At 38.3% G+C, this 12,132-nt stretch overlaps 1 pseudogene; it reads left to right on the forward strand.

Annotated features, from left to right (window-relative positions):
- The first annotated feature begins 3,372 nt into the window (after nt 1–3,372).
- LOC138389655 (neugrin-like) lies at nt 3,373–5,216 on the forward strand (annotated as a pseudogene).
- Nucleotides 5,217–12,132: the final 6,916 nt, after the last annotated feature.

Consider the following 12,132-nt stretch of genomic DNA (forward strand, 5'->3'; position numbering starts at 1 on the left):
AACAGAATAAAATATTAAAATCCTATCCATTCTTTAAGACCCAGCTTAAATCCATCCTTTAACACCCATCAGTAGCCCTCACTCACCCAAAGAATCCCCAGGGCTATGATTGTTTATTCCTTCCTCCTTGCTATTATATACTTTTATTATGGCATTATGGCATCATATTATATCATAAGTCTTCTTAGGGAAGTCTCCTTTACTAAATTGTGGATTCCTCAAGGGCAAGCAACTTCTTATTTTCTCAGCAGTATTTCAAAGCAAATACTCCATAAATATTCAAGGAATTAGTCTAAAGACTATATGACCTGTTATATTTGTATTTCCCAGACAAGATTTCTACTTTTCCCCAGTTACAAAAATCTAGATCTTCTGAATTAGGAAAAGGAAATTGTAAAATATGTGAGAATTTGGTTATTGCACTGAAATTATAATCATTTGATTTTAATATTCTTCCTCAGATAGAAGGCTTCACTGATCATGGGTTGGCCTCCTTTCTAGGGAAAATAATGTCCTCAACGAATGCAGCATAAAGGTTATAAATATGACTTGGAGACAGACCAGGGTTTCAGTTTGGTTCTAACACTTGCGTGACTTTGAGCAAGCTATTAAGGTTTAGTTTTCAGATCTGTAAAATGAGAAGTGGTGTCTACTCATGGGGCAGTTGTGAGGATTAAATGAGTTAATACATGTAAACAATATCACATAGAGCTTGGCATACAATAACTGCTTAATAAATGTTATTTGATAAGTTAAGACATGGTATCCTATCTTAGGCTGGGTTTTCCAAAAGCAGGCCCTGAGACAAGGATTTGTGTATAAGCAACTCACTAAGGAAGTTCTCAAGGAAAAAATGGTATGAGAGTAGGGGAAGCTGGACAAGAGAAGCCAAGCAGGATATACTGCCTTGCAGGATATACGCTATCTTCCAGCCGTATGCCATAAATGGGTAAAGTAGCCCGAGTAGCCTGAGGGCCATTCTCAAAGAAGAGTTGTAGGTATGGGCCATTGGAAGCAAAGACATGTTTATACAGGGAGAAGGAGCGTACAGGAACAGTAAAAGGAATATGAGGTGATCTGGACAGAGCATCACACCCCAAGGTATAAACTACCAGGAAAAATATAACTACTCATAGCATGGTGTAGAGACAGATAAACATAGGTTCAAATCCCATCTCCTACCCCTTTCCTGGTTATATAAACTTGGACAATTTACTTCACATCTCTGAGTCTCTGTTTCACCATTTTATAGAAGGGGGTGATAACACCTATCTCAAAGAGTGATTATGAAAACTAAATGAGTTAATGTAAAGTAACTATTAGAGTATCTGAAATACTCAGATAGGCTCAGTAAATATTAATTCCCTCTGGTCCTTGAAGGATCCCTTGTATATACAAAGAATGGATTGTAGAGATTACTGTGAATAGATGAATTTGTAAGTACTTGGTCCTGGCATAAAATTCTTTGGAGAAACTCTGTTTAAAGCAACTTTGTTCAAAGAATATTTCTTCTTCTTATGGCTTTTTCAATTCTTCTGATTATATGAAGAGAAATTTTATAGAGAACTTATAATTTACGAGTCACATGTTACAATATTTCTGTAGCATCCACTAAGCTTACAGCTTCTTGAAAGAAATGGGTGCCTTGAGCTCAGGGTACAGGTGGTGTAACAAATAGCAGCAGCAGCAGCCAGGGAAAGTAAAGAGGGCTGGAGCAGCGTGGACAAGGAGGAAGCCAAGAGAAGAGGTCACACGGGCTACAAGTCAAATGTCTCCAGTTTAAGTTTTGCCATTAAGTCAGTTACTTTCCTCAGACGTCAGCCTTCTCATCTATAACATTGGTGGTCAAGCTGTTTGGTCTCTTAGGTACTTTCTAGTACTAAAATTCTATTGTGTGAATATTCAAAACCTCAACTCCTAAATCCTTGATCCAGAGGATTTCCTGTTATGGTACAAAGTGTACAAAAGTTCAGGGAAGGGAAATGATAGGCTGGATTACTCAGGGAAGTCTTCCTAGGGAAGTAGAATTTAAGCTAGATATTGAAAAATAAGCAGAATTAGGAAAATGAGTATGATCAAGGGTATAAGAGTGGAAAATAAAAATAATTTTTCACAAAATATGAATAGCTTTAATTAGAGATTTATTATAGGTAGTATTGGAAGATAAAGCTGGAAATTATAATTTGAAACCAGATTGTGATGAATTCTGAATAGCAAGTAAAGGATTGTGCCAGCCTAAAGGTAATGATAAATTCTTGAAGAATTTGAGAAAGGAAAGGTGGTATTATGCATGAGATAACTTGGTGATATGTAAGACAAATTAAAACTGGAACACAGTCCTGGCTAAGAAATCTTTAAAAAGGCTGCCAAATTGCCCAGTTATGAGATGAAAATCCTTAAAAATTGAGGTTTTTATACCATTCATTTAACACTATAAAAACAATAATTGAATAAAGCACAGTCCTCTAACAGTGAGAGAAAATGAAATCATCTCCAATAGTCCATCCCTGTGAAAAGGTAGATTTCCTTTTGTTTGTGTAAGACTATTTTGCTCTTTATACATAATCACCGCCTCTTGATGAGTTTGAATATGCAAATTTGGGAGTAGGAGCAGGAAAGAGATGAAGTATTACTGCGTAGAATAGAAAGTATTTTGAGTTCCAGGAATGTAACAATCCCAAAAGGAAGGGGTAAGAAGCAGAGAATGGGGGAAGGGGAGGGGAAATCTGGGTACTAAGTAGGTAGAAGGGCCAATGAGAAATCCTTAACTGTGGATGTCCTAAGAATGTACAAAAATATGTGATTTCATATTATTCCCTGTTTAGTGTATTTAGTGTATTAAAGTGGCAATAACAGAAACAAAACACAGCCATTTCCCCTTCAGAGTTTGGAAGTGATTTGGAAATAGATATAGGAGTCAGACAGATGATGCAAATATTAGCTTTATACATGCTAAAGCTAACCTAACAAGTACTGCTTGACCGAAAGCACAGTTGGGATTTCTAATGCTTCTCCTCAAGTCTAGAGCTCAGAAAGACACTCCCTTTACCACCTCAAAAACATTTTCTGCAAAGCAGTTGCTTATCTGACTGGGTACCAAGGGAATCATAGCCTCACATAAATCGGACACTGGGAGTAGGGAGAGAGAGACTGGTTTCCAGATCGGCCGCTAGAAGGCAGGACAGGCCCCGGCCGTGTGCTTAGCACAAGGAATCAATCCACAGTAGAACATACACACTGCAGACAGGGAGATCCAAAAGAGCAGGAGGCGGAAACTAAGGCTCACAGGATACATTCCACTCTATTTCCATCCCAGGTTCTGTGTTAATGGTGACTAACTTATAATAATTAAAATCTAGGTTTTGCAGGGACATGGCGGTTACCCTAAGTCTCTTGCCGAGTGGGCGTGTCCGCGCTGTGGGTTCACAACCCGGGGGGTGGCTGGCCTGGGCCCTGTCGCTTGGAGCCAACCTGGATTCCTACTGGGAGCCCGAGGAGTGGGAGCTGCAAGAGGTGGAGAGGTACCGGTTCCTCCCGGGTCCCTCAGCCTGAAGCAGGACCTTGGCGCCGGGCATCCTGCCACTGCATGCGCCCCTAGCCCTTGTTTCTTCTTACCCGTTGTCAGGGGCACGGGGGCAGATGTTCAGCTCCCTTGGGACCACGAGTCCCTTCACCAGTGACGTATTTCATCACCAGGTTAGACAATTCGGCAATCTTACAGGCAGCTATTGCTCTGTTAGATTTCTGGGATGGTGTACAGAGCAGCTCTAAGCCTGCAGACACGGCCCCGTTTCCCTTTCAAACAAAGAGAAGAGGGCTGGGCTCTGTGATTTAACCTGAGGCTCTTCAGACACCCATCTTGCTTCTACCCATGGCTTCTGCCATTGTTTCTCTGCCCCAGCACCCTGAAACGACAGAAAAAAGCAATCCGATTCCAGAAAATTCGTCGGCAAATGGAGACTCCAGATGCCTCACCCAGAAGACTGACACGGGAAGTCATGGAGCAGATCTGGTATTTACACAAGGAATTTGTAGAATCCCAGTCAGTTTCCAGGTTGTCTGAAGGCTTTGATGTCAGCACCCATGTGATCCGAATAGTTTGTTTTTTTTTTTTTTTTTTTTTTTTTTTTTTTTTTTTTGAGACAGAGTCTCACTTTGTTGCCCAGGCTAGAGTGAGTGCCGTGGCGTCAGCTTAGCTCACAGCAACCTCAGACTCCGCGGCTTAAGCGATCCTACTGCCTCAGCCTCCCGAGTAGCTGGGACTACAGGCATGCGCCACTATGCCCGGCTAATCTTTTCTATATAGATTTTTAGTTGTCCATATAATGTCTTTCTATTTTTAGTAGAGACGGGGGTCTCGCTCAGGCTGGTCTCGAACTTCTGACCTTGAGCAATCCACCCGCCTCGGCCTCCCAGAGTGCTAGGATTACAGGCGTGAGCCACCGCGCCCGGCCGAATAGTTTTAAAAAGCAAGTTTGTACACACATTGGAGCAGAAACTGAAGCAAGATCAAAAAGTCCTTAAGAGAGCTGGGCTTGCCGACTCGCCGCCGCAGATCCAGGGCTCTGGAAGTACCCGGAAGCCGCTCTCTGGAGGCCACTTTGTATCAGGCTGTTTGCTGATGCCAGGGAATGAAGGTTCATCCAAAGGCCAGAGTCACAGCACGGCTTTGAAAGTGATTGAGTCAAATGGTCATAGTACAAATACACCGAGGAGACAGAAAGGAAGGGATAAAGGAATCCAGAGCCTGGAGAAAGAGAGCTTTGTGCCTGTCACTGCAACTGTAGGTCATCAGAGAGCTGCAGAAGTACTCTACCAGTGCTTGTGAGGGCACCAGAAGAACTGACAGTGATGGATTGCCCAGTGAGGAGAAGCTGGAGAAATTGAAGGCAGGGGAACCAGGTGACCAGAACTTCAGCAACAAAGTACTGCAGAGGGGGCAGGAGTTTTTTGACAGCAATGGGAACTTCCTGTACAAAATTTGAGCTGAGACTTGGCTTGTGGAGGTGCCTCATGAAACACAACTGGACAAGCATATTTGTAGCTGCCTGGATTTCTGTGTATGGATTAGCCACCTTGGAATGGGAGGAAGTGATGAGCCTGGAACATGGGAGGAAAGAGCTGCTTGGATAGAGTCAAACTTTCTGGACCACTGCTCCCAGTCTGACCCCTGTAGATCTTTAGTACTCATCTTTCTTGTTTGGGTTCTGTGTATATTGAAAACCAGCCCATGCTGCATGTGTTGTTATGAGTTTCTGTGATACTTGTAATACATATTTGGGAAGACATGAAAACTTTGCCTTCTGACCTCATTTCCTTCTTGATCAATGAATACTAACAGTTCTGGAACTGCTTAGTCAATTGGTTTTCCTTAGGTGCAAAATAAAGTAAAATGTAGCAGTCAAAAAAAAAAAAAAATTAAAATCCAGTGTTGCCTTCAAAAAATTGTATAAGGATAACTCAGCTTTTCAGTTCAAAAATAAGCTCTTTTCATTTTTTTAAATAAAAATCTTACAAATATTATTCCTTCTAGGAAATAAAACATGAAATCATGACCACAAGCCTCCCTCAGTAAGAATCCAAATCTTCTCATAGAGAATGAAAATGGCTATTACTCTCTTACTCTCTTAGCATGTAACTGACCCATGATTAAAAGTCTGGTTAGGGAAGACTTCTCTGTTACCATAGAAATCAGAAGTTCTGACTCTCTCTGGAGAATTAAGTGTTGTTCGACTAATTTCCCAGAGAAGAGGAGTCTCTGGAATGGGATGTTAAAAAGAAATAACATAAAACTCATATCCCATTTTCTGTACTTGGCATATTCATTCTCCCTGTAAAGAATATAAGGAAATTCTTTTATTAATAAATTTATCAAAATAAATAAATATATATATCATGGGAGAACACAAATCCATTTCTTTTATGGCTCTTGAAAAACAGTGTTTTTCATTCAAATGTGAGTCCACTTTGGCTTATTGCAGGTAATAAAATGTTTGTTTGAGCCAGAAAGAGAGTAGAAGAGGGAATTATTAACCCAGTAAAGATAAGTTCTCCTAGGATCTTAAACATTCACCCAAACTGTCAATGCTATATCATAGAATCTGTTACCCACTGGAATCAATTATTAATTTAACTTTAGAAACTATTTTCCTTTTATGTTATGATCTGATAACTAAACCTAACAAAAACTGTACTTTGAAGCTGAATAAATGTTTTTTATACATAATAAATGTTTTATAAAGAAAAAATGCATAGTAATTACATTTGCAAAAATAAAATATTTACCAATTTTGTAGTATTTCACATATCAACCTGGAGATCTAGAGATCTTATAAAAAAGTGGTATAAAAATCAGCATAATCAAATCTGAATTAGTATATGATATGCAAGGACACTGCGAGGATTTTAGCAAAATAGCCTCAGCATTAAACGTATTAAATATCTCTAACCTGCATAGAATTAGAGAGAAAAATCACAATTAAAATTATAAACTATGTAGAAACAAGTGTCAAAAACATCAGTGGAACAAAATAAACTATCTAGACTGTAACACTATATATTAAAACTGTGGGATATGGCCAAAATAGTGCTGAATGTACTTGTTTTTTAGCATTTATCCATAAAAAATAATAAAAATAAATAAGTTACCTAATCAACTTGAGAAGCTAGAAAGAGAATTAAATTATAAACCTAAAAGTAATAAAAGCAATGACTAATGATGAAAGAAGAAATTAATGAAATATAAGCACCACCCACAACAACCAAAAGCAGCAAAAATAATTTTTAAATATATAATTTCTGGCACCAGTGTAAGTAAGGGGGAAAATTTTCCCTTAAATTTTATAATACCCAATACTGGAAACCTAAATACATACAAATGCTCATTAATAAGAAATTCTTCAATTATGGTTAATCTGCATTATAAAATTATATTCAATGTTTAAAAAGAATGAAATAATTCTATATGTAATACACGGACTAGGTTTCCTAATCTCATGCATGCACAAACTAACTTCAGGATTGTTATGTTTGCATATTCATTCTACTATTTCCTAGTATTTTGCTTTAAATCAATTCACTTTAAAAGAAAAAAATAAAAAATAAACCTACCATACGATCTAGCAATCCCACTACTGGGTATGTATTCAAAGGAAAAGAAATCAGGATATGAAGGGATATCTGCACTTTATGTTTATTGCAGCACTATTCACAATAGCCAAAATAAAGAATAAACATAAGTGTCCATCAAAGGACACGTGGATAAAGAAAATGTTATATATGTATACAAAGTCTATCCGGAAAGTATCCAGCCATGTAATATGAAAAATAGAGACATCTATTGTAGAAAATGCAAGATACAAGAAACATTGTACATAGGACAATGAGGCCTCACAGCAGGTACCTTGGGACCTCACACATTTCTCGCAGCATCTCTTAACCTAACCCCTACACATTCAGCATTCTCAGGTATTCTGCTTATTGCAAGCCTTCCAGAATATGGATCACTTTCAACAGATTCTCGACCATTTTTGAAGCATTTGTGCCACACTTTTATTTGCGCTATACTCATTGCATCATCCCTGAAAGCCTTCTGAATCATCCAAATAGTTTCCACAGAGAAGGATGTTCAAGCTTAACGTAAAATCTGATGCAAATTCATTGCTCTACTGACTCAGTCATTTTGAATGCAATGGCCACACCGTACACATGCTCACTCAGTGGCGTCTAGCACCCTACTGACTAGTGAAGTCGTCATTGTTCATGCATGCACATGCCAGTCCACTCTCCTTGGCTGCCAGGTTATATGGTTATCACGAAACTGTTCCCGTTATATTAACAATGGCTGGATACTTTCTGGACAGACCTCGTATACACAATGGAACACTATATGACCATAAAAAAGAATGAAGTCATATCATCTGCAGCAACATGGATGGAACTGGAGGTCATTATATTAAGTGAAATAAACCAGGCCCAGAAAGACAAATATTACATGTTCTCACTCATACGTGGGACCTAAAAATGTCGACCTTGTGGAGCTAGAGAGTAGAATGATTGATACCAGAGGCTAGGAAGGGTGTGTGTTGGGAGGGGGAATGAAGAGAGGTTGGTTAATGTGTATAAATGTACAATTAAATAGAAGGAATAAGTTCTAGTGTTCAATAAGTTCAGTAGGGTGACTATAGTCAACAATAATTTATTGTATATTTCAAAAGAGCTAGAAGAGAAGATTTGAAATGTTCCCAGCACAAAGAAATGATAAATATTTGTGGTGATGGATATGCTAATTACCCTGATTTGATAATTACACATCGTATGCATGTATCAAAATATCCCATGTATCCCATAAATATGTATAATTATTATATATCAATAAAAAAAGGAAAAAAACAAACCTGGTATCATTCTCACAGTAATATGGGTGAAAATGCAAGTTCGATATGTTGGATACATTTTTCTATTACACACTAAAATTGAACACATAACAAGTGACTTTTTTCAAAGGCTCTTCCTTGACCCAGTAATAAATAAGGCAGCCCAACCCTTCTGAATGACCCATATGAGCCTGTTTGCCTGAGTTGGGTCTGGTTTAGACTCTCTTAGCACAGTTCTTTCTGATTTGTGACAAGCAGTCCTCTGCCAGAATGCCTATCTGAGGCTGGGTTAATGGAGACAGTGGCTCTTGTAGCTGGACCAGCGGACCAGGAATTTCTAAGAAGTGGACTAGTTATGTATGGGGATAGCTCTGAGGGCACCAGAGTACCTGCCCACTTCCCTCTTTTCCAAGAATATTAGAAACTCAGCCAGGCAGACAGATGGAAAATAAGTCAAGGACATACATTTGTCTGCAATTCTAAGGTTCCTGTGATGCCAGGAACAAATAGAGGGGGGCTGTTATAAATATTTACCTATTTCCACCAGGCTGCATGTGTTCATTGCCTGAAGGGAGCTTTTCCTAACTCCTTTGGCAAAGAGGAAATCTCTCCTTTACAATGTTATAACCAAGAGTTTCCTGATTTTATTTAGGGTGTAATAAGACCTGCTCAAAATAAACTAGGTACTCCCCCAAACAATAGAGGGGATATGAGTCCCTCAGGCTTCTTCAACATTTCAAAGACCTTGGATAAGCTTCTGTTCAGGCATTGTGATAGGCTGTTATTTTTGTTTTAAATTATAATCATTCATTTATGCAGTAGGTCCATCAGTCAAAAACAATTTTCTGAGCACAAACTCTATGAGATGGGTGCATACTTTGTTTGCTTGAAGCCACCAAGCTAGAGTTCAGAGAGAAGAAGGGAGCAATAGGAGGAGAGGTCAATAAGGGAACCAGGGCAAGACTGCATAGGATGTATTTGTTAATACCTAGATCTCTAGCCACTTCACGTAATCACAATTTTCTGAGTTGTCAGTATAATAGCTCCACACCATATCTTGCACAACATAGTAATTTTGTGAATGTGCAAGTATTAGGATACTAAGTATGAAATGTCTGATTTTCTTATGTACTAAGTTTGACAGTTGATAACTCTGACATTTCATTTTGATATTTCTTGTTTTTTTTTATTTCAGCATATTATGGAGGTACAAAAGTTTAGGTTACGTATATTGCCCTTGCCCCCCCTCACTCGCTGAATCAGAGCTTCAAGCGTGTCCATCCCTGGACGATGCGAATCGCACTCATTTATGTATGTATACACCCATCCCCTCCCCCACACACATCTGCCCCACACCCAATTACTGTTATTCCTAAATGTGCTCTTAGGTGATGATCAGTGAAACCAATTTGATGGTGAGTACATGCGGTGCTTATTTTTCCATTCTTGGGATACCTCACTTAGTAGAATGGGTTCCAGCTCTATCCAGGAAAATACAAGAGGTGTTTTATTTTTATTGTGAAGGCACATCCTCAGTCTTTCAAGCACACATTTTGGTTTGTGATTACCTTTTAAATTTTTTAGAGCAATTTTTGTGAAACCATTGATAAGTCAAAAATTCATGTTATTTTAGAATATGAGTTCCATTGTGGAACCAATGCAGCGTAAACAGCTCGAAATATCAACAAAGTGTTTGGGAGGGATGTGCCTAATGAACATACAGTACATCGATGGTTTGAGAAGTTCCATGCTGGTGATTTTAATCTTGAAAATGAGCCATGTGGGTGACCTGAGACCAAGGTGGATAATGATGAGCTGAAAGCTGTAGTGGAAGTGAATACATCTCAACCTATGTATGAATTAGCAGCAAGGTTTGACGTTACTATTCCAACAATATTGGACCATTTGAAACAAATAGGCAAGGTAAAGAAGCTGGATAGATGGGTCCCACATGAATTAAACAAGCGTCCGAAGAGAAATCATCTTGAAGCTGGACTTTCTCTGCTATCACAACATAAAGGCAAACCATTTCTATACTGTATTGTGTGATGAAAAATGGATTCTTTTTGACAATCCTAAGCATTGTGTACAATGGGTGGATAAAGATGAAATGCTGAAACAGTCCAAAACTGAATATTCATCAACAAAAGCTAATAGTGTCTGTTTAGTGGTGCAGTGCTGGTATTACCCACTACAGCTTCATGAAACCTGATCAATCCATTACAGTGCGTGTCTACTGCAACCAACTGTGTGAAATGATGAGGATGATTGAGATTAAGCAGCGGAGCGTGGTCAATAGAGACAGGCCAAAACTCTTGCAAGACAAAACTCGGCCTCATGTTGCACAAACAATGCTGCTCAGACTACAGAGGCTGGACTTGGAAACTGTCTGTCATCCACTATATTCACCAGATTATGCACCAACTGACTATCACTTCTTCCAGGCTTTGGACCACTTCTTGCAAGGAAAAATATTTAATTCTCAACAAGCTGTGGAAAACGCCTTTCGAATTTCATCACCACTTGCTCTCTAAGCTTCTTTGCTGCTGGCATAAGCAAACTACCATTAAGATGGCAAAACTGTGTTGATAGTGTAGGCACACACTTTAATTAATTGTATTGCTTCTTGTTTGAGATATAATAAACTAAATTTTTGATTCAAAATTGGACACTTCATATTTAATTATCTAATATCTTGTAATACTCCTGAGGGAATGGAAGTAGGGTGTGATATGCTGAGAGGACAGAGTCTGGGAAAGTACAATAAAACCTCTATCTTGGGGATGTTGCCAAGATTTCAACATTGTATCCTCTTATCTGAACTCTTAAAGATATTTTCTGCTATTCTATTCTCGTAAGTCCTGGTTTCTTTTGCTTTAGGCCAAGACATTCTTAATTCATTATTACAACCCCTAACCTGACCCCTTTTCTCTCTTTTTAAATTTTTTTTATTATTTTAATTTATTTATTTGTAGAGATGGGGTCTCACTATGTTGCCCAGGCTAATCTCAAACTCTTGACCTCAAGTGATCCTCCTGCCCCAGCCTACCAAAGTACTGGGATTACTGGCATGAGCCACCATGCCCAGCCCCTTTCTCTCTCTCTCTCTAAATTTATTACATTACTCGCTGAATAAAGCAACATTGCCTTATTATGGAGTGATTAAATCCATGGGCTCTGGGGTAAGAATGCTGGCTCCAGATTCAGACTGCCTATGTGCCTTAGTTCCTCCATACATAAAATTAAAATTATATCCATGCTTACCTTTGAGAATTGCAGTGAGGATTAAGTGAGAGAATCTGTGCCCTGGTAAGCACTGAATAAATACTAACTATTAATATTATTCTCTCTGCCTCAACAATAACCAGTAAACTACTAGGTGTTTTTGATATGCTTGTAAGAAAACAAATTCTATTCATTCTTTACTGGGAAGGATTTTTTTTTTCAGTTTACTCTAATAACTTGACTTTATCAAATCTTCCTAAATTTATTAAAGCCTTTAAAATCTTTGGTCTCAAACCCATCCTATCTAATTTGGTGTTATTTATATTTAATACTTTTATATTCTCTTCCATTATTTATACCACTATAAATAATCTAGCTAATAATTAAACTGCTTTGTAAAACTGAAGAGCAACATTAGTATTACTGTGTCTCTTCATTTTATTATGGACTGTTATTAATCTTAGCATTCTACTCTATAGAAAATATAAAGTATATGTCCATATTTAAGAAATTAACCAAAATTAGAAAGTTT

Source organism: Eulemur rufifrons, chromosome 8 (genome assembly GCF_041146395.1).
Source record: "Eulemur rufifrons isolate Redbay chromosome 8, OSU_ERuf_1, whole genome shotgun sequence".
NCBI lineage: Eukaryota > Metazoa > Chordata > Mammalia > Primates > Lemuridae > Eulemur > Eulemur rufifrons.